The sequence below is a fragment of the Canis lupus genome, chromosome 17, assembly GCF_003254725.2.
Source record: "Canis lupus dingo isolate Sandy chromosome 17, ASM325472v2, whole genome shotgun sequence".
Taxonomy (NCBI): Eukaryota; Metazoa; Chordata; class Mammalia; order Carnivora; family Canidae; genus Canis; species Canis lupus.
In genome coordinates this window covers 50,819,230-50,841,553 of record NC_064259.1, presented here as the reverse complement: position 1 = coordinate 50,841,553, position 22,324 = coordinate 50,819,230, and the positions used below count along the sequence as shown (strand labels likewise).

The window sequence follows — 22,324 nt, the reverse complement described above, 5'->3', positions numbered from 1 at the left end:
TCTGCATATGGTGTCAAGGAGCTAGAGACACCATATTTTTTTTTAAATGGATGTCACATATTCTCACTTCATCTATTTTAAAAAGTCCTTTCCATGTTAATGTGATTGTAACCTTTTTATACTTTACATACTTGGGTTTTTTACGTGTGTGTGTATTTGTCTATTGTTACACTCTATTCTCTTCCATTAATCAAATCTTCTTTTTTTATCTCTGTCACACAATTTCCATTACTGTATCTTTATAGTACCTTTTTCTTGTATAGTTGATATGCAATGCCATATTAGTTTCAGGTGCACAAAAGAATGATATGACAATTCCATCCATTGTGCAATGCTTACCTTAAGTGTAGTTACATCTATCACCATGCAATATTATTACAGTATTATTGGCTATATTCCCTATGCTATACTTTTCATTTTGTGATATAGTTCTTTTTTTATACTTCATAAAACTAATTCCCTTTTCTTATTTTGCAAAATTATAATTGATTTTCTATGTTCAAGTGTTAAAATCCCATTGTGCTTTTCATTGGAATTACACTCAATTAACAGAGCAATTTGGGAAGAATTGATATTTTCACACAATTAAATCTACCCATCCGAGAAATTGTATTTCTCCATTTTTTAATTCAAACATTGCTCTATATTTAAAAATGTATTTTTCACATTTCACTTGTTAAATGTGCTACTAGTTATTTTGTAGTTAAGCATACTCTGAATTTTTTTTTACATTTTATTTTTTAACCGGTTATTAGTATTCAGGAAGCCTATAGATATTTGTTTTTTTATATAGATTTAGTCTGGTTGCCTCACAGAACTCACTTATGTCTGCATACTTGATGGTTGATACACTTGGGTATTTCAGTTACTCACATCATCCATAATAATGAGAAGCGTTCCCTTCCTATTGACTGTATGTAATTCTTTATTTGGTTTTCTTATCTCACTGTTTGTGCTAGAAATTTTAACACAATGATAAATAATAGCAGTGATGGTTAGCATCTTTGTCTTATTCTTGGCTTTTTTTTTTTTTTTTTATTCTTGGCTTTAATAGTGTTACTAGTTTTTTACTGTTAAAGATAATGGTTGCAGTAGTTTTATAATGACTAATTTTTATCAAGTTAATAAACTTGCCTTATTTTCCTGGCTTACTAGGAGTTGTTTTATCAAGGACAGAATTTAAATGTTGTCAAATGACATTCTGGCATCTGTTGAGATGATCATAAATTTTATTTAATCTATTAATATAAATTAATGAATTGTCTGATATTGAACTAGGTTTGAATTTCTGGAATGTTTAATCATAGTATTTTTATATTTTAATACATTACTTATGTGGAAATTTCCAATGATTTGGGTAGGACTTTTAAACTTCCATATATTGGTCCACATTTTGGTGCTATCTTTGTTAGATTTTAGTATCAGCACTAAATGAGTCTCATAAAATTATTCTGGAAGGAGTTTGTTGCTAAGTATAGACAAGAAACATTTGCCCTTTGGAGACCTGATAGAACTCACCTGTAAAATCATCTACCCCGAGATCTTTGGGTGTTAAATATTTTATAACATTTATACTTTCTTCTGTGGTTATTGATCCTTTTAGGTCTTCTGCTTTCTCTTTGAGCCAATTTTACAATTTATATTTGTCATGAAAAGAGCCCATTTCATTTAGAGTTTCAAATTTATAGGCATAAATCTATATATGATTTTGGATTTTTACAACTCTCCTCCGTATATATGATTATGTCCACTTTCCTATTTGTAAAATTATACATTTATATTATTTTTTACTCTTTTCTTTTTTCTTGCCAATCTTGGAAGAAGTTTGTCTCTTTTTAAAAATCTTTCTCAAGGAACTCCGCAGGAATAGCAATCATATCTGCTGTGCTTCCCCCAGGATCCCCACTGGCTGTGTGTAGTACCTGGCACATGCTTGGCAAACACTAAGTATTTACTGACAGAGTAATTGTTAGAGCTTAGTTTTGACTTTCTATATCAATTTTCTTCTTTCTAATTCATCAATTTCTTCCCTCTACTTTCTTTCAATCTTTTATTTTTAACAAAATAATTAAAGCAATGAATTCTAATCTGAGTGCAGCTTTGGCTTCACCTCATAAGTTTTGACATATTCTGTTTCCCTTGCTATTAATTTTTTGGTATAAAAGAATTTTTAAAAGATTATGTCTAGTGATTCCATTTTAGGAAAATTTTTTGGTTTTGTTTGTTACTCTTAGTTTTATTACACTATGGCCAGTTTTGGAAATTTATTGAGAATCTGTTTAGCTATTTGTATGTGGTCAATTTTTGTGTGTGAGTCACAAGTATTTGAAAAGAAGTTATTTTTCTGTGTATTGGGCGTAGAGTTCTATTGCAGTCATTGCATCAAACAATAATTGTGTTATCTAAATCCTTTTGAGTGTCCAATTCTGACAAAAATGTGCTAGAACCTCCCTCTATGATTGTGGTTCCATTAAGTTCATGCATTTCTAGAAGTTTATACCTTTCTTATAACTAGATTTCAATGCATAAAGCTCCACTAATATTGTATATTTTCAATGATTATAACTTTTATAAATATAAATTATCTTATTTTTCCAATCTAATTTTGAAAAGATTTAATTTACTTATTCATGAGTGACACAGAGAGAGAGAGAGGCAGAGACGTAGGCAGAGGGAGAAGCAGGCTCCATGCAGGGAGCCTGATGTGAGACTCGATCCCGGGACTCAGACCATGCCCTGAGCTGAAGACAGATGCTCAACCACTGAACCACCCAGGTGTCCCTCCAATCTAATTTTTTATTTGAATTCTACTTGTTGTGATAGCAATATTGCAATCTCTGCTTCTATTTTCTCAATTTTTATTCATCTTCCCCTCCCCATCTCTCTCTCACACACATGCATTTCCCAATATATCTTTATTCATATCATTATTTTCCACCTTTTGTGTCAGTTTGTTTACATGTTTCTCTTATAGACAGCACAATATTGGATCTGACTTTTATAGACAGTATGAGGGTTTTTAAAAAAATAGAAAACTTAACTTAGTCACACTTATTATTGTTACTTTTATGTTTGATCTCATCCCTGACATTTTATCTTCTCATTTTTATTTATTAATAGAAAACTTAGAACTTTTCTAAGTTTTACTGGGTATGTTTTTTGTTCCTTTATTCTCTAGTAGTTTCAAAGTCCTACATCCAGTTTGTAGCCTATCATTGGTTATCTCTAAATTTTGACAAATAAATCTGAATAAAGCGTGCCCATCAATAAATAACCAATATCTCAAAAAAAGAAAATTTTAATATGCTTTTTCAATTGTCTTTTTCCCCTGACTTCCTATTCCCTAGATTTCTACAGTTATGTTTTTATTTTTATAATCCCTCCATGATAGATGCATTAAGTTTCCAAATCCTATTACTAACATATTTATTTGGATTAAGTTGTTTCTTAGATCCTGGATCTTCCCTTTGCCTGGATTTTTTCCCTCTGATTCATTTTCATTTTGTTTCTTTCCAACCCTTCCACCCTACCCTCCCAGAAAGAGCATACAGATATTTTGACTTCCGTGTTCAAATAATGCCTTTTTCTGTCTCTCACATTAAAATATCAGTTGGGCAGATATAGATTTCCAGGTCCCCATAATTTTCCCTGAAAAGGCAGGTTTGTAATAGCTGCTAGGCTCCAGGGGTGGAGTTTGCCTAGGGTGGGAACTGAGCCACCACTCTGATGGTGGCTTCCTTTCAGGGTAGATGGGCTGGGAAGAGCAGCAGGCTAGAGTTCTCAGTAAAAGACTCGTGGCTATAAGGGCTCCCATCTTCATGCTCAAGTGCTGTGCACTCTGCTTCTAGTGGTAGTTTGGGGGATTGGAGAGCATTGGCCAACACCTGGGGTGAGGAACTCTGGGCAAGCCCGGAAGACCATCACATTGCTCCCTCTGATGGCTTCCTGGCCTCTAGCAAAGCTGTTGATGTTAACAGGACAGTGTCAACAGGAAGAAGGAAAGGAGTTGCTTCTGTGGGTGCTGAGGCCTTAGAGGATTTTACCATCTCTCAGATTCCTTTCAATTCTCTGTATTTGTGGTACTGCTCAGAGTTAACTGGGGCCCTGCTACATCCTCTTCATTCTTCAGTCCACACTTAGATTTGATAAGGAACACACACAACATGAACCTTCCCCTCTTGCTGGGGTGGATGGGGGTGGGTGGGAGGAGTGACCTGGTTTCCAGTTCATGTCTATTCAACTTGCCAAATGAGACTGTCCCACCACATACCCATTAGCTGTCCCGGTTGCTGCAAGCATTGGATCTTTTGAAGTTCTAAATACCCCTGCCCTTACTCCCAGGGGGTGTCCTCTTCACCTGTAATGCCTGCTCACTTGTGTATAATCAGCTATCCCTTCAATATAGATCCTGCCTATATCATTTCTTCCAGAAATTCCTATAAATGAATTTCTTGACATTTTCATGGCAGCCTCCTCTGTCAGTTCTGGTCTGGACTTTTTCTAACTCTTATTCTCACTGGTCTTTTTAGTGCATCTTTGGGAGGTAGAAGACTCAAGACCAGAACTGACTGGACTTTTCTAACTCTTATTCTTACTGGTCTTTTTAGTGCATCTTTGAGAGGTAGAAGACTCAACTTGCCATCCTAGAGCTGTATCATGAAGGTGCAGGAGTCTGGCTGTCAGAGGGATCTAGGGAGAGGGCACTGGGCTGGGAGAACAGGATATACAAAGGTAAGTGGTATGAAGGAACATGGCCTGTCAGGGGACAGACAAGGATAGCTGGACTGCTGGCATAATTTGCAAGTTGGAGAGGTATGACCAGGGTCAGGGTTGGGAGATGCCAGTAGTAGGTAGAGAATACATCATGAAGAGCCAGTGTGCAATGCCTGAGTTTGAATTTTGTTCTGCAGGCTCTGGGAGTTGTAGCAGTGGGAATGAAGCAATTGATTTTTGTGTCTTAGAAGCCTCACTGTGGTGACAGGGTGGAGAAAGATGGATGGTGCTAGGAAATGAGAGGCGAGGAGGAGACAATCACACCAGAGGGGGCAGGAGCTATGAGCACTGGAACTAGGGCAGTGGCCTGCAGCACTGAGGAGCAGATGGATAGCAGAGATAATAGGGAACTCTAGTCACTCAAATCTGGAGACCTATTGGATATGGGGGTAATGCAGAGTCGGGATGACTCAGAGGTTTCTGGTTTGGGCAACTCAGAGGATTATGCTGCTATTCATCAAGATAGAGAATACACTAGGTGAAGCAGGTTTGGGGGGAAAGATAATGAGTTCCATCTTAAACTCACTGCTTTTAAGTTGCTGCAAAGTGACCAAGTATTGATGCCAGTAAGTTGGGCCAAAGTTGGGTCTAAGGCTCAAGAAAGAAGAAACATGTGAGAGTTATTAGCGTATGTGGTAGTCAATGCCAGTGTGCGTGAGGTTGTCCTGAGAGAGTGTAGAATAGGCAAGGCCAGCTTCATGGGTGTGTGGCCACGCAGGGCCCCATGTTCAGAAGGGCCCTGTGTTTAGTTTAACACTCTACTATCACCATCTCGAATCTCTTCATAACTTTTAAACTGGGCACTTCACATTTTCACTTGCACTGGGCCCCACAAATTGTGCAGCAAGTTTTGAGGATAACAAGGACAAAAGCAAAATGCTCTGAAGCACTAAGCCTGATAAGACTGTGACAGAGCCCTGTGCCAGGTGAAAGGAGATGCAGGACAGGTGTGGTGTGGAAATGAAAGGGAGAGGGTCCCAGGGTGCCATGTCACACAGAGGAGAGTTGACAAGCTGTGGGGGATTGGGGGCCAAAGCCAGTTTGTACCATGAGAGATAAAAAAAGGTCAGGACTTTGACAAGAAGAGTAAACAAAGCAGATGTCTACTTTGGTGAGAGGGCACAGAGAAAGATTCGGAATCCCACCACTTCTTACCTCTTCTGCTGCCACTGTTATAGTACAAACCCCCATTAGCTTTGCCCAGGACCACTGCAATATCCTCCTCACTCATCTCCCTGCTTCGTCCTTGCTCCCAATGGTCACGGTGATCATGCTGAAGCTTAAGTCAGATCATGTCATGCCTGTGCCCAGACCCATCAAGGCCTCTCATTACAGCAGAACGTCAAGTCTTTACTGTGGCTGGCAAAGCCCTGCGGGATGGAGTCCCTCCTCCCTGTCTGGTTCCGCTCACCTCCACACTGTCTCCCCTGGCATGCCTGTCTCCCTGAGCTCCTCCAACATTCTCAGCTTTGTACTAGCCAATCCCTCTGCCTGGAATTCTCTTTCACCATAGATGCCATGATACCTCCCCGTCTTCCTTGAGCTCTGCTCAAGTGTCCCCTCTTAGTGAGCTCACCCCTGGCCAGGCTGTCTGTACCCTCTTCCCCCTACCCTGCTTTATCTTCATCACAGCTCTTAACATCTCCTGACTTTCTGTGTAGTTATTTATTTGCTTTTGTCTCCCCACCCCTTGGAGTGTAGAGACTTGGCTTTGTTCAGTTTATCTGGATGGTCTTGTAGAAGAATGGTGGCCCTGGGGACGGCAGGGGCTATACAGACCCTATTTCCCATGCCAGAAGTTGTCATATGTCAACTAGTGATGAAACAGAATATGCATTTGTTTGTCTGTTTGTGTACATACCTCTTTGTTTCACAAAAGGATTTAGGGCAGCTACAAAGATGTATCAAATTCAGCAAGATGACATAAATTAGAAGCAGGTGAGAAAGAAAAAAATGCAAAAGCATGGGTAAAGCCATAAAATGGAGCCAAGGATGGGACTAATACAAAATAAACATACCGTAAACTTTGATCCATTTGCTGGGGATGGGCCGCAAATTTGGCTCTGAAACTTCTAAGAGTCAGTGCCAAGATGAAACCCGATCAGCTGCACAGCTCCCAGGACCCTCAAGATTAAAGCAAACCACTTGCCTATGAGAAGCACCAGCATTCATTCCTGATGTGCCAGAGAAAGCAAAGAAATGTCTCCTTAACCCCTCCCAAAAAGGACAGCAGATAAGACTGTGAGCCCCAGGCTCAGACATCTTTGCAGCAGGCCACGAGCTCTGTTTCTTACATTTTCCAGCAAGGTGTAAGGGAGTCTTGCGGGACGGGAAGTGCATTCAACTGAGGGCCAGGCACATGAGGTTCAGTGCAGCTACCAGAGTCCCCATGGCCTAACGTAGCCCAGCAGTAGATGTTAGAGCACATGGTGGAGGGTGTCATCTGCCAATCTCTAAAGTCATGCCTTGGAAGGCCAGCGTCTCCAGGCCAAGTTCAGGCAAATGCTGGGGGGACCTCAGGTTCTCATGATTGGCACCTTATTTGAAGCCCTTCCAAGGGATGAAGTTTCACAGGAGACCCATCAAATGTCAAACTGGTGGAGAGGTTGGACATGCTCCTGGGAAAGAAAAATGAAAGAGGCCTAACGAGGGCCATGATTCTTCCCAGAAAATAATGATGGGCCCAGTGAAATATATGGCAAGCCACTTGAGCCTGGGGACATTTTAAAGCAGAGGCAGCCAAACTCCAACCCACTTTTATTTAAGTGTCAATAAAGTCTGTACGGGTGCCCAGCTCTGAGCAGTCTCCTTCCTGCTATACCTTCCAAGATAAACCGTTTGTGAAATGCACCCCCAAGGTAGTTGTGAGAAGCCCTGTGTGGGATGATTCACTGACAGCCACCTAAAATAATGACTTTGCTGATAGAGTATTTGATCTGAAGTCTTTCTTTCTGGCAATAATTAGACAGACAGCCAGCTGTCTCCCGGGCCCAAATGCTAAAATCCAGCTGCCCCAGAAACTCTAGACGGTAGGCTGCTGGGAGGCCAAGTAAAGATGGAGGGGCCCCTCCCAGCCCCACGCCCCGCCCCTGATAAGAATCCCAGTCACCTCCCTGCCTCCCTTGGGTGTTGAAAGGCTCTGAGATAACGAAGTGCCCCTCCTCTGAGTTCCTGGGAAGGAAGGTGCTAGGCAAATAAAAACCAAGGCCTGTGCAAAGAGCACCAGGAAGACCAGAATTACAAGGCAGGCTCCAGACCTGCCGGCCCCCCCACGCCCCTCAGAGCCCCAGCTCCTGAGAACTAGGCTCTTGGCACCATGACCAGGTGGAAGAAACGACTGGAGGTCCTTCTGGGTATCTTCCCTAAATCTTTCTTGACACGGATTAAAACACGCTGTCAGATCCACAAATACTGAACACACTGAGCAACCAAAGTCCAGTATATCCAGAGCCCTAAGATGCCTCAGCCTCATGCAGGGCCACCTTTGAGCTCCCTGGCTCTGCCCGAGCCAGCTCCCGAAGCCCAAGGCCCTCCCCACAGCAAGCCCTCAGGGCCTGTCTCTTCTCTCAGCTGGCCCCCTGCCAGAACTAGCCCCACAGAGGCTCAGCCTTGCCTCCCTCAGCTGAGCCTCCTGGCCTCCTCAGTCCTCTGGCCTTTGACCTGGCTGTACTCTCTCCTTCTCACCGGCTTTTTGGGGTCAGCCGCAGTGACCCTTCACACAGCAGGGCAGGAGATCGCCTTCAACCTGCCCGGTGACCACAGAGAGGTGGGGGGGTGGAGGCCAACTGTTAGGTCAATTTCACAAAAAGAGAAATAAGCTCAGAATTGATGTCGCTTCTGGAGTAGTGTTGTTGGGGTCTGGAGCTGGTGGCTGAGAAAGAATTCCTTTTTTTTTTTTTTTTTTTTTTTCTCTAGGAAAGAATTCTTAAGACATCTTTGGTGGAAAAAGATGGGTTTTTTTTTTTTTTAAGGCACAGGGACAGGACCCATGGGCAGATTGTGAGGAGCAACTGATGACATACTTTGGGACTGCGGGAAGTAAAGACAAAGGGAAGTTCCAAAAGGATTTCCATATGCCAAAGAAGACTCACAGGATCCTGGAGGCCTGGCTATTGCTAAGCTAAGGTAGTTCTTCCCTCTAACAAGGCATTAGCATTAAGACAGTTGGGAGCTTCCCGGAAGAACTATACTCTGCGGCCTCAAGTGTTTGTCAATGGGCTGCAGGTTATAAGGACATTTGATTTTATCTGCATTTCCTTCTGCCTGTTTCCCACATCAGATTCATTCCATGGTTGTCCCCCAGACAGGTCCCAAGTGAGCACCTACAAAAGGAGCACAACTCAAGGCTCCAGGCCGCCAGCCTGTAAGCCACCATGCCCACCCTGTCCCCAAAGCCAGCCATCTTATCAAGCAGGCCAGCTTTGCGGGAGGACAACCAGAACCTAGTGGACAAATACACGTGACAGGTACACGTCAGGGAGGCATGAAGCAAAGGGGTGGAGACCTCCACATCTCTTGTTTCACTTCATGCTTCCAGGGAATGACCCAGCTGGAGGGACCTATGAGTTTCCCCATTGTAACCTTTCACTTCACAGGTGGGGAAACTGAGGCTCAGAGACAGGAATGGGGATACAAGCTCATGGCTGTTATGCAGACTGTGCACTCCCATGATCAGAGCTGGGCAAACTGCAAGGTTCAGCCAGGAGTGGGGGTGAATGAGCACCCCTTGCTGATGGCTGGGGTGTCAGAGTCTCACTCACCCCCAACATGCCCATGCAAACATCTACCCTCCAGCTCCCATATACATCTAAGTCTCCCTGTACAAGTCCTGGCCACTAGGTCTTCTGGAAAGAGTATGAAGTCAAGCATCAGAAGCTCCAGTTGGCAGCTGAACCTCTGAGTGTGCTTGGGCCTGTTCTCAACTTTTCCCGTGAAGGAGTTGATCTGAATGAATCCTGGGTCTTTCTGGTCTCAATGTTCATCTTGGGATTCCAGGACTCCCTTTGGGAAAGTAGTCACCTCCTTGAAGGGACCAGATGTGGCCATGTGAGGCAGACACCAAGGAGAGGACAGGGGTAAATGCTGGATTATGGCGGAAGGTGAGAACAGGAAGGCTGCCGGAAAGACGAGGCAAGACACTGAGGAGGAAGACAAGCAGGACCCCAAGGCCAGAGAGAAGCCTGAGGGCAGATTGAAGCCCATTTGGGGCTCCCTGATGGTGCAGCCCAGCCAGAGGCCCCAGAGTCCTGGAATTTCCAGCCCCTTCTTTCTCCAGATGGAAAAGCCAAGGCTCACCTTGAGCTCAGGTCAACCTGGAATGGCTCACACCAGACATTTGCACATGCAGGGTCTCATTGGCACTTGATCATCTACCTGTGCAGTCAGGATTGATAACTTTAATTTGCAGACAAGAACACTGAGGCCAGAAAAGTGGAGCCAGGGCTGAACTGGGATGGAGCTTTGCCAGGAGCAGCAGGGACTCCATGGCCGGACCAGTGCCCTCCCCACTGTGTGCTGTGTGGCCCTTGGCCTCATCACAGCCCCACTCATGTCCAGATCCCTGTGTCGAGAAGCTTGGAATCTAGGACTGCTTCTAGTCAGGAAATCAGAAGTATCAAGATTTTATGTTCAATACTAGACTTGGCCTTCTGTCAATCTTTTTATTCATTTTATTTCCCTTTCATTTGTGAGGTACTGTGCTACACTGTAGTTTTGCAGTTTGTTTAGGGCATGGGCTTTAAAATGATCTTGTGTGTTATTGCTATGGTGCAACTGAGCATTGCTGCACTGTCTGGTGGGGGGAGCCCCCCTCCTAAGACCTGAGGCTCTGAACCCCCAAGGCCCCGCAGAGAAGCCTGTGTCCTCAGCTGTGACTGTGGGGTGAGGAGTGGAGACTGTGGGAGCCGAGAGGAGGAGGGAAGAGAAAGAGCCTGAGAGAGCTGTAAAAGTGAGGAGGTAATCACTGGAGAAGTTCCTCTCCATCATTAAAGAGGATCTTAATTAAAGTCCCCGAAATAGATACCGAAAACAAGCAACAGCTGTGGGAACCAGATTGGGCAGGGATAGCCAGGCTGCCCAGAGGTGCTGGGTGTTAGCTGGCTGGCTCCTCACCTGTCATTAGGGAGTGGGAAATCGCCCCACATCAAAGCCAGCCAGGAAGGAATGTGACAAATGCCATTCACCTTTAAATGGTGATGAAAATAAATGCCAAAGTCTGCCAACCATTGTGTGCGAAAACTCCTCAGGCAGAAGGACAATCCCCAGAGAGAGAGGCCAGGTGTGTCCAGCCAGGAAGCAAAGATGGGATGCCTGGATCTGGGAAAAGAGTCCTCCCTCTGCTCTGCGGTCTCGTTAGGGATGCACTTCACTTGACCTTTGACCTTTGGGTTACTTGGGGCTGAGACCCTCCGTGATCCTAGGAGAAGAATAAGCAGTTGAGTAGCCCCTTTCTGCCTGTTGTCCCACCACCCTGCCCAGTCACCTAGGCTGGTTCCTTCACTCCCTGAGCTCCCTGCCACGTCAGAGTCTTAGTGGGCGAGGCAGGTATCAGAGGATACCCCTGGCTGACACTGACACTGGGTCACAGTCACTTCCTGTCTTGGAATCCCTGATTTCCCTCTTCTGGGAGGCAATTATTTTCTTTTTTGTAATCCTAGACAAAAAATAAAGTTAAATTAAATAACCTCTGAGCCAAGGAGACTTCATTTCAGCATAATTCAGACTGTGGGGGAATGGCAGCAGGTTGGCATTTCCAGGTCAGATGGTGGTTGACACTGACAGGAGTTTGCCAGTGTCTGCCTGGAAAATGGAGCCCTGGGAGTCAGCTGGCCAGTCTTTTGCCCTGGCGATGTGCTGATACAGTCTTAGATGGGGGGCTGGCCACAGAAGGTGGAAGAATATTTTTTGTGCGAAGGGTGGGGCTACGCATTCATCCAGTTGAAGGAGAACAGTCAATCCCAGCACCTTTTCGAGGCTGCCTTGAGTAGAAAGCCAAGGAACAGTGGCACAGAGACCCAGAGATGGAAGCAGGGACAAAGGAAGACCCAGAGGGAATTAGGAAGGCAGGGAGGGGCACATCACTGCAGAGCAGTCTGGACCGAAACGCTGGCTTTCCCAAATAGCTTTCTCTTGGCACTTGACTTCCAAATCCAATACCAAGAGAGGCCAGCCTGTCCTCTCCTGTCCCAGCCTTTAACTTCGAATCCTACACGCATTGCATGGCAAGTTCAAAGCAAGGTCCAATGACTCTTCCTTTCCCTCCAGCAGCAGGTGTGGCCCAGGTTCCCTGACAGCCTTGTGCAGGGAAGAACTCGGAGTTCCCCAAGGGCAGAAACGCAGGTCTGCTTCTTGGCTTCTGAAGAGACAGAAATGTACAGGAAAGCCAGGCATGTGTGTTTTCCACTAGGCACAGAGGGAATGCCCTGGCTGTTCAACAAGGCCAGCAAGAGCAAAGGAGGGGGCCTGGCCAGACCCTTGGGCTGGGAAGATGTTTAGATGGGGGGCAGGCAGCTCTGAACCCCAGTAGAGGCAGGAGCCCAATGGAACAGAACCTGCTATCTTCTAAACCAGGTGGCCCTGAGAGTGGTTTCCCCCTCTACAGGTGAATTCGTGTGTGTGTGTGGGGGGGGGGGGGTGCCATGGTAATGCTGTCTCAGACCAGCACACACTGGCCCAGGCTCTTGTGATCCCGCCACCTCAGGCCAACGTCAAAGAAAGCAGACAGAAGCGCCTCACATAATGCATCCTCTGGACCACATCCACGAGGCCTGTCGCTGGCACTCTGGATGCCAGCCCACCCTTTGGCTGCTGGCCCTATTAGAACCTCGAAGAGAGGTCCCCGAGCCCAACAGATAGGTCAGAGTTGTGTTGTCTCTTCCATCCTCATGACCCAACTGTCAACTTTTCAAGTGTAAACAGGAGAAGAGGAAAGGGAATCGGCCACACATGTGTGGTCACTCACGCAGCAAAGCAAGCATTAACTCCACTGCACACTGCAAGTTTCTTTGTGGAAACTGGGCCAATATAATGGAACAGGCTTCCTGGCAGAGGACTGGAGAATCTACTTGACAAGTGGAATTTCCACTCCCATCCTGAGAGAATGGCGCACACAGGCACGATTAGCTCACCTTGTTTTAAGAATCCCAAAGTTTCCCCAGCTCAGAAATAACAGCTGGGCAAATCCCCAGCTGGGTGAGTGCGGGCGAGAGGGTGTTTGTGGTGGGTGGAGGCCCTGTCCTTTCTCCGGTGGAGAAAGCCATTTATGACCTCACAGGATGAAAGGAACCAACCCAGGCCCGCTGAGCTGTTATTATAACAATTATCAAGACCTATCACCTCCCTTTGGGAAATGTTCCCTTTCAAGTTGTAGTGCCCTCGTGTACCCTGGCTCACAGCCTTTCACAGTCATTACCAGGTGCCCAGGGCAACTGATTAATAATGCTTTCTTTCCGATGTGGATGGACGTGACCTGTTTAAAGGGCCATGGCTTCTCAAGAGCTCATTAAAGCCACTGCAAGGTAGTGGAGACGAAGTGTGTGCATGCTGTCCTTGTTACATTCATGATAGCCTCCCCCAGGCTCGTCCAGGTGACTAAACATGCCCAAGTCTTGTCTCAGGAGGTGTACATAGCTTTGATCCTGCTCAGCCTCCCTGCCCTGCTCAGAAATACAAGGTAAGGGGGATGGGAGGGGGACAAGGAGAATATTTTCCCAATTTCACCTCTCTCCCCGCAGGGTAATCCACCACTGCCCACACCTAAGCTACAGAAGCTTCCGAATATTTTGAGCTTGGGGCTTCAGGACATGTACTGATCCCTTTTTCTTCTAGAAGTTGATTCAGGACCAGCAGTTGACTCCCTTCTGGGTCTTTTTCCTGGATTCAGGTTCTTGGGAGAAGGAGGCCTTCTCCCCATCCCCTTCACCCTCATTTGACTGTCCCCATTGCCATGGGCTAGCGACAAAAAACAGTGACACTGGATTCTTGAGGAAATAATGTCAAACCTACAGGAACTCTAGAAACATCTATTACAGGCTCCTCATCTTACAGATGGGCAACACAGCAAGCAAGCGACAGAGACAAAGTGGGATCCAGCATTTCCATTCTGGGGTACCAAAAACAGTTGCATTCCCATGTCATTGCTTAGGAGTCCACTCATGCTTTGCTTACAAATATTTTTAAACGTGACACAATTTAGAAATATGCTTTCTTTTAAGACAAAATGTGCCAAGCCCTTTGAGATTTAGTCCTTTAGACTCACAAACACTCTGAGATCGGTATGAAAGTTATTCCCATTTTAAAGATGAGAAAGTCAAGCCCCAGTGAGTCACATGTTCAGGGTTACACAGATGAGAAGTGATGGAGCTGGAGCTCAAACTCAGTGGGTCCCGGGCTTGCTCCCAGCAACTTGGCGCTATGGTTCCCAACATCTCATGTTCCAGAAGCAAACAACCCTTTCAAGAAGACTTCCCATATTTCAATCCCTCTTTTTCCTAGTGGGAACTGAATTATTCTTCCTCATAGCCAGGAGCACTCTTCATAGCCCTCAGGTATCTGGTCACCAGATGTGAGCTCTCGAGGATGAACAGGGCTGGCTGTGGCTCGAACCTCCCAGAACCCGTCAAAGCCTTTTGTCCATCGTGCTCCTCCCAGAGCAGAACTGACAAGACACACAAAAACCCAGTCTTCATTTCTTTCCATGCCAAGTTTCCTACCCAAAATTGTCCTCTCTAACGCAACTGACTCACCTTCTGGGTCACAAGAACTTTGAATTTATTTGTTTGCTTGCTTGTTTGTTTGTTTGTTTAGAAGATCAATTCTGTCCTTAAATTGTAGCAGATTTACCTTAGGAACACATGCAAAAGAAAGTGCCACAGGTCTCTTGGATTTGTGTCCTCTGCTGGGCTCACCTGACTCCTCTGAATGACCAAGGCCAGCAGCTGCTGAATATTCAGTCCAGGCCCTCAGCTTCCTCCCCTGTGCAATCTAGAAACTTCTGTCTCCTGCAGGAATAGAGGCTGCTCCTGCCTCAGGGACAGAGTCTCAATGGGGGTTCAGGACAGTGAAGGGTCAGAGGAAGGGACAGAAGAAGAGTGGGAGGTATTCACAAGCAGGAAGGCAGTCCCTGGGGATGAGCATGCAGGCAAGAGGGAGGAGGAGGAGACAGCAAAAAGCAGAGGCAAGGGAAAGAATGTGCATGGGGAGGGCCACAGGATCCCAGGAAGAGACAGTGCTGTGCAAGGGGTAGGGGTGGGACTGGTTTCCCATACCCTGGGGCTGCCAGGGTTGCCCTTGGGAAAAGCACCCACAACTGGGCTGCCCCCGAGTGAGGTCTGGGAGAAGTGAGTCCCAGAGAGGGTGTGGAGAGGCAGACTGGGGAAGAGAGACCCCATAGGAAGTCCGGGCACAGTAAGAAAAAGAAGCAAGGGCTAGAGAGGGAAGGGAAGAAGGGACCAGCAGGCCATTCCGGGCCATGTCTCAGCTGTCTTCTGTGGCTCTTGGGGCCCTCTTGTGCCATCTTGGGTGCTTCCTTCCTCCAGGCTTCACCCAAGCCCCATGGCCAGCCCGGGAGACCCTGGCAGACATATCCCCTCTTTCCATCACAGTCTAAGAGGAAGAGATGGTGTGTCCATGCGGCCAAGAAATCCGAGCCCTATGTCCTATGTGGCAGCACCTCCCTGTGGCCCCATAGGACACAATTCCCCATTAAGGATTTTTCTACCCATTCTATAGATGGGGAAACTGAGGCTCCAAGAGGGATATCTTACTGCCTGTCAGGGACAAAGTGCTTAAGACAGGGCCTAGGCATACAGCCAGTGCTCAGTCAATGTCAACTACAGTTGTTGCTGTCTCAAAGCCTGAACACCTTTGTCTTGTTTGGGGCCATCCCAGAGCATGCTGTCTCCACATTTCCCTGGTCCAACCCTTGGCTCTTACTTTAGGGGATTGGGTGTCCAGGAAAACCCCCCAGGGCACCAGCCAGAGAGGTAGGAGGGAAGAAAGAGGGTCTTATTTACCTTTCCCTTGGGAAAGAAGGCATGATGTGCTGGAAATAGCACAGGCTTGGAGTGCAAACCCAGCACTGACCCTCTTCCTGACTAAGTGGACTTGAGGGAGTCACTTAACTGCCCCGAATCTCAGTTTCATCATCTGTACAATGGAGATGCTGCTTTGTTCCTGGAGGGATTAAGGGGGGATCGCCAGTGCCAGCACCTTACAGCTATGGGTACTCCACAAATACGAATTCCTTCCCCTTCCCTGAAGGGAGCTTCCCTTTGCCCAGTTAACAGGGGTGAGTGGGTGTCGATCTTGGAGAGGCTGCGTCGAGGGCTGTCCCACGTATAAGACACTTGGTTAGGCATCCAGACGTCCAGAGGTGCCCAAGACAGGCTGTCAGGCTGGCCTGGCCCTGATGCTGACAGCTTGTAGTGCCACTCAGGCACGAACACGGGGGCCAGCTGGGGCAGCAGAGGTGGCAGAGTCTGGGCTGCAGGTGAAGGAGGGCCAGGCCTGTCTTCCCCACTGCCCCCCAATACCTAGCACTATGCCCAGGCTGAGGAGAGGAAGTGCTGTGGGCTGGGCTGGATGAGCCTGAGGTTGAGCACAGGCCTCCCTAGAAACACAAGTTGTGAAACATCAACATAATTATGAAAATGCAAGCATAGGAACTTTTGCTTATGGGAACTAATGGTTTTTAATGAAGGAAATCAGCTTAGTTAAATCAAATTATTAGCTTTGCAATAGATGTGTAAACAGGAACTTAATGAATTTGTTGATTGCTCTTGCCTACTAAAAAGACATTACAGGAGTCCTCAGTCTAGCCTAAATACACACACCTGAGCTCCCCTCCCCCGTGTGGGCAACTCCCCAAACACACACCCCACAACCCCCAGCCACCCCCCACACACCGGGAGCTCCCCAGGCAGAGAATGTTTCTCTCCCATCAGCTCAAAGGACCACAAAGGGCGGGGTGCTTCTCTATGAAAAATCTTGTGCTTCTGTTCTCCTCTGTATACTCTGAACGTGGTTGCTGCCCAGGAGACCGTCCCTGGAGATTACAGGATCCAGGAGACAGAGGCCAGACGAGGAGGAAGGTTAAGACACTGGGCATCCACACCCCAGCCCCTGTGCACACATCAACTCACTTGACCCCGGAGGGACAACTCCTACTCTTATTCCCACTTTACAGCCTAGGAAACTGAGGTGCTGTGGAAGGGATGGGCTGGTGGTGGTCGAGCCGGCCTGGGCAACAAGCTCCAGAAGGGCACTGTTCCTAGTCTTCTCTGACCTCAGGAGGGACTTGGGGCCAGGAAGGGGAGGGAGCAGAGAGGAAATCTCTCACTGGGAGGGGAACTCATTGGTGCAGAGGAGCATATTTGAAGGCCATTTGGGATTGGGAACCGGAAGTCAAGGCTCAATGCTGGGATCCTTTGTGAGCCATGAAATGGAAATGGGGCCTCCCATCTCTAGGACACCCTGGAGCCGTGATGTCCCCATGGCTTCTCCTTAGGAACTTGTCAGAGGAGAAATCCTAGGGTCTCGTCCAAGAGGAGGTATAGAGAAGCCCCTCTCCCCTGAAACACGCGCGTCCACACACCGTCAGTATCGGCCAGGCAGGTGTCTCTTACTTCCAGGGCTGGGGGCAGGGTGCTGGTCCTGGGGTTGTATGAATAATGTAATGATCTCAGGCAGGGGCTGGGGTGAGGGCCAGGTGGGAGCTGAGGCAAACAGCAGACAGACACTCCCAAGAGACAGCTCACCCAAACCACCTCCGAGATACCATCAGGCAGTTACACCGCAAACTGCTTGTTGGAGCAGCAGCAGGAGACCCCGCCACTGCTGTCTCTCACCTGGGGTTCACAGATGGAAACATTAGTCAGAGAGAGGGAGGGAGAACGTGCTGAAACCACCGCAGGCCCTGGCCAGGTTCCCCCCATAAATGGGCCAGCCTGCAAGTCTCCGTGAGCTTGTTTCTGCTCCGGAGCTGGGGAGAGAGGAAGGGCGATGCCGCAGCCCCTGCCCTAGGGTGATGGAAGAACAGACTCAACCCTTGCCATCTGAGCCTTAGGCCAGGGCAAAGCCAGAAGCCACCATGCGGCAGCTTTGGGGAGTCACGTCTTATTTGGGAGAATCACATTTTCTGCACTCTGACCCTTGGAGCCTGCCATTAGTTAGAGGCAAAATATTCTCCATTAGGACCCCAGAGATTCAGAGCCATTACTAAGAGACCTAAACCAAGGGCAGGTGGGTGGATGGGTGGAGGGTAGCAGAGTAGAGGGGTACAAGAGGAACTTCTGGGCCACTGCTCACTGCTGAAAATAAGAGGGAGTGGAGATAGCTCCAAACTGGGTAGAGCAGCACAGTATCCACGGTCTTGCCACTCCAGTGGATGGAAGTGGATTGGACACTGTGTCCATACCTCCTGGAGAGAATCTCTATGAGAGCCTATCTCCAGGGAATATGGCTATAACCTCAGGGTGCCTGGCCAGGCACAATGGACTGATTTGGTATCTTCAGAATCCCTTCCCGGGAGGAACAAGTCTCTTCTCAAGTCGAACCCAGTGATTTAGAATCTGGAAACTGAAAAATTAGCCTGCCACTGGACTCAGCCTTAAGAGAGGGGTTGCCGCCAGGGCAGAAGAATCAGCCCAAGGAGAGAAGGAAGAGGCCTCCTTTCTAGCTCCCTGGCCCCAGCCATAAATGGTCCCACCCTCTCCATAATTCCCTTTACATACCGTACATTCTTCTACCAGCACAGTGTGTACTAATTAAAGATGCACCTCCTTCACTACACAAGCTGCTTAAGGGTAGAGATGGTGTGTCTGACTCAGAGCGTGGGTTCCCAGTATTTGTTGCAGTAATGGATGGATGAATAGATGAATTAAGCAGATGGATGGATGGCAGATGGCTGGAAGGGTGGATGGATGGGTGGCAAATAGATGAATGAATGGATGGATGGATGGTTGGCTTATGGATGAAGAGATGAATATTAAACCCATATCCGCCAGCACCCCTAGTGGCCACAGTATGCTTTGCCTTACTCTTGGGTTAGAGGCATCAGCCCTTCTCCATTCTAGCTCCATGCAACTGATCTAAATGTCCACCGGTGTCCTCACATGAAAAATTTCCTTCTCATTTAGATGCCAAGTCCTATTTCCTCCCACTCTTCTAAAACCTCACTCAGGATTATGGTTGTATCAAAGAACTTCTACGGTCTTACTGGCATATGGGCAGGGAAGAAGGGTCAGAGTCAGAGCTGGTTGAGGAACAGAAAGGCTTCCAAGGGAAAGTAAGACAGAGTCCCACCTGCTCCCATTCAATCCCTATCTGGTCTCTAGAGATGGAGCGAGGACAGGGCAACCCAAAGGAAGGGCAATTCTGGTACTCCCTGTCCCCAGGCCCCCTCAGATCATGAGGTGGAATGTCCAGTAATGAATGGAATCATGAGCCAGAGTCACTCACCTTTACCCCCAAACCAACTCAGCTCCAACCCCAATAACAATAAAATAACAAACACCTAACTACTACCATGTGCCAGGCACCTGTCCTAGTGTTTAACATATATGAACTCATTTAAACCCCATAACAACCCTGTGAGGCAAGGGTTCTTATTATCTTCATTTTACAAATGAGGTTACATAACCTGTTTAAGGTCAATAGCTAATAAATTGTAGAGCCACAATTTAAGCCCAGAAATCATGGATCTCGAGTCTTTGCTCTTAACCACTAGAGCATCCTGCAACCCTGATTTCAGACCTGGACCCAACTTAACCCTAACACCATCCTCCCCAATATTACCCAAACCCCACCCCCAATGCCCACCTCCCCATTCACTCACTCTTTACACCTTGACCTCACCAGCAATAGGAACTTCTAGAAACAAGTTCAATTGCCAGAAAATATAGGGAATAAAGGAACAAAGTAAAGGATACTAGAAGGTGGCAAACAGACAAAATACAAAACGTGGGACATTTTACAGAGCAAGTGACCTGGTATCGCAGCAAGTCAATGGCATGAAAAAATTAAAAGGGGAGGGAGAAATGCTCTAGATTCAGAAAATTATGAATCATAATGACCAAATATTAAAGGTGACTCTTGTTTGCATCCTGCCCAGTTTGAATAAATCAACCATAAAAAGCCATTTTTGAGGTAGTCGAAATACTTTGATAACGAGCTATTGGAGAATACCAAGGAAAACCGTGTTAATTTTGTCAGGTGTGATAATGAAATTCTGATCCTGCAAGAAAATAGTCATTATTATACTGAAATACAATTGATTTTCACTATTCTGGGAAGTTATGCTATATAAAGTCATCACAACACTGAGTTATCGAATACTGACTCCTTGCTCCCAGAGAAAATACAGGATAGGTCCCTATGAAGTGCTGGTCACATTTTCATCAACCGATCAATACGTGGCCTTGTTTTATGTCTGTGTCTGTTTAAAGAAGCCTTATTTCATACATATTGTTTATTCATTAAACACTGAATCTGGCCAATAGCATTGTAATTCATGAAAGTGAATAATTCATACAAGCCTGAATGCAGCTCATCTGCTCATCTAACACACGTATTTTCTCCAGAAGAGAGAATGGAGCTTCTTCATAGCTTCCTTGAACCCAGGAGCACTAAACAGAAAAACCACCAGCAAAAAGAAACAAAAATGCAAAAAATGTGGCATCAGATAGACTATAAAAAGGACGCTCTCTCGTTGTGGTAGGAGAGCTGAAACAAAAAGGCAGAACAAAGTTGTTAGGAGAGTAGATCTTAAATATTCTCCCCCACAAAAAAAAAAAAAAAAAAAAAAAAAAGAAGTAGTAACTATGTGACATGATAGAAGTAGCTGGGGGGGGGGGGATAATCATATTGCAATATATAAGTGTATCAAATCAACACCTTGTACACCTCAAACTTACACAATGTTATATGTCAATTACATCTCAATAAAGCTGGGGGAAAGAAATGAAAAATGAAAAGAAAAAAAAAAAAAAAGGAAGAACACTGGCTTGTTTGACCTCAGCTAAGAAGAGGCGGTGACTCAAATTTTTCACCACTCTATGTCCGTGAGGGCCCACCGAAGCAGCACCAGGGTTGATTTGGGCGTTATAAATTTTAGCACTAGATGGACTCGCAAATACAGAATCTGTGAATAATGAGGCATGACTGTTTTAAGAGTGAAACGGCATGGGGTCCAGGATTTTCTTGAAATCACTCCAGGAGTTGGGGGAGAAAGGATGGGGAAAGCTAGACGGACGGATTATTGATAACTGCTGACTGTGGATGATGGGTCTGGGGGTCCAGGTCCTCTGACAGGCAGACACCAAGATGGGATTAAAGATTTTATCTTGGGGGCACCTGGACGGCTCAGTTGGTTAAGCATCTGGCTTTGGCTTGATGTCAGGAAATCCCGTGCTCCTTGCTTAGTGGAGATGTCTGCTTCTCCCTCTGCCCCTCGTCCTGCTCATGCTCTCTCTCTCTCTCTCTCTTTCACATAAATAAATAAATATTTATTTATATTTCACATAAATAAATTGGGGGCACCTAGGTGGCTCTGTGGTTGAGCATCTGCCTTCGGCTCAGGTCATGATCCTGGGGTCCTGGGATCGAGTCCTACTTCTCCTTCTGCCTATGTCTCTACCTCTCTCTGTGTGAATAAATAAAATCTTTAAAAACTAATAAAAAATAAAATCTTTAAAAAAAAAAAAAAGGTTTTCTTATAATAGAGGAAATGCCTGTGATAAAGGATGTAAAGAAAGAACCAGGAAGGATGGGACAGCCGTCATTCTAGGTGCAAGTCTGACGCTTTGTGAAGGGGGAAGGAAGAGAAGGTTGGATTAGCCCACCCGAGAGACTACAATGCCATTGTGGGATCCGAGGACACTTGCGCAAAGCTGTGGGGGAGACCTCAAGTGGCAGTCACGAGCAGAGGAGCCCATGTCTCCCAGGACAGGGTTGCCTTAGCCTTAGTTCCAGGCTCTGGGCCAACAGCATAAGGATTCAGAGCCCTGCAGCTAGGTCCCTCATCAGGTAGGGCCCCTACAGCGGGATGTCCTCTGAGCATGCTCTCCTGGCTACCGTGTTAATAGTTCATTAAATAATTCTCTCTACTTTTGAATAAGTTTAAAATTTTTCTCAATGAATATTCAAAAGACAAAAGACTGTAGAAAGCAGGAAAGTCTAGGGGAGGGAACCCTGGGTGGCGCAGCGGTTTGGTGCCTGCCTTTGGCCCAGGGCGCGATCCTGGAGACCCGGGATCGAATCCCACGTCGGGCTCCCGGTGCATGGAGCCTGCTTCTCTCTCTCCTTCTGCCTATGTCTCTGCCTCTCTCTCTCTGTATGACTATCATAAATAAATAAAAATTAAAAAAAAAAAAGAAAGTCTAGGGGAAAGGAAGCATAACCAAGTTAGTGCCGGCTACAGACTGCTTGAAGGCAAGCAGTCCATGCAAGCAACACTTCCCTTTTTAATTCTACAGGTTTGTATCACAATGCAATATGGTTTCCAAATCACCTCCACTAGTCTGCCTTGAACCCTCACATCTACTTCATGAGACTG

At 46.4% G+C, this 22,324-nt stretch overlaps 1 long non-coding RNA gene across 1 annotated transcript; it reads right to left on the bottom strand.

Moving 5' to 3' along the window:
- Positions 1 to 10,423: 10,423 nt before the first annotated feature.
- On the bottom strand, positions 10,424 to 13,003 carry LOC112664197 (uncharacterized). The gene is made up of 3 exons (XR_003139569.2): positions 12,900 to 13,003; positions 11,457 to 12,127; positions 10,424 to 11,188 (listed from the first exon to the last, which is right to left on the bottom strand). It is a non-coding gene; the product is annotated as an uncharacterized LOC112664197 (long non-coding RNA).
- Between the last annotated feature and the right edge of the window lie 9,321 nt (positions 13,004 to 22,324).